This window comes from Octopus bimaculoides, chromosome 26 (genome assembly GCF_001194135.2).
Source record: "Octopus bimaculoides isolate UCB-OBI-ISO-001 chromosome 26, ASM119413v2, whole genome shotgun sequence".
Lineage (NCBI taxonomy): Eukaryota > Metazoa > Mollusca > Cephalopoda > Octopoda > Octopodidae > Octopus > Octopus bimaculoides.
The window spans coordinates 10,805,502-10,806,708 of record NC_069006.1 but is presented as its reverse complement, the minus strand read 5'-3'; positions in this window follow the sequence as shown (position 1 = coordinate 10,806,708).

Sequence of the window (1,207 nt, the reverse complement as noted above, 5' to 3'; positions counted from 1 at the left end):
ATATATGTATGTACGCATGTATATATACGACAGGCTTTCACACTGTTCTCAACACACAAGGCTTTGGTCGACTCAGGGCTATACTAAAGACGCTTGGTCAAGTTACTGCAAAGTGGGATTGAACCAGAAGCCAGCTGACTGCTGAGTTGCTTAACCACACAACTCTGACTGCATTTATAAAGTGCATTACATACTCTCTCTCTCTCTCTCTCTCTCACACACACACACACACACACACACACACACACACACACATTTACTCACTCACACAGAAAGCTGTACGCAAAGTAACAAGTGACGGGGTGAAAGAGTACGTCGCCTTACAGCTATTTATGAATATGCAATGAGCAACAGGCACTGATCTCCCTCATTTGCATATCTCACCATTTGTTGGCTGATGCGTATAATTAACTAAACTATTGAGGCAGCATATTTTTGATGCAAGGCTGTAAATAAATAAACATAAATTTAATCTCATTATGGAAAACCTTGGGGTTATATCGTCGGGACGCTTTCTGCAAAACAGACTGGCTAACAAAATTCGATTAGTTTTTTTTTTTTACCTGTCTTTACAGACTTACTAAGAGTGTATATCTGCGTGTGATTGTGTGTTTCTGTGTACAGGAGTATATTTTATACACATATAGAGATATATATATATAGTTCAAATTTATATTAAAAATTTAAAAAAACCAAGACGAAGACAGGTGTAGGAGGAACAAGCAAGTGTGTCAGTTTTATGCTCTGGAAAAATAGAGAAGTCTTTTATGTTTCGAACGTACGCTCTTCGACAGAAAGGAATAAGAGGAAATAAAAAGAATGAAAAAACGTGTTGAATTCATATATATGCTCGCGACCGTGTGTGCGCGTGTATATTTATATCTAATACGGGTAAACGGTCACCTGTCAAAACCGTTCGACATCACGCGTTCGGTCCGTCAGGGATGTCCCCTGTCGGCGCTTCTGTATGTATTGACGATCGAACCACTACTGCGGAAGCTGGCGACACTGAGGGGTATCCCACAAGAGCTGGGTTGCGGGACGAGCGTGTCTGCATATGCGGACGATGTCACCGTCATAGTGTCGAGCGAAAAGCACGTCGAGATGCTAGGCGAGACACTTAAAGAATACGAAACGGTGACAGGAGCAAAAATTAACCCGGAAAAGTCAGTGGGTTTGTTACTCGGCACCTGGAGAAGCAAGCCCA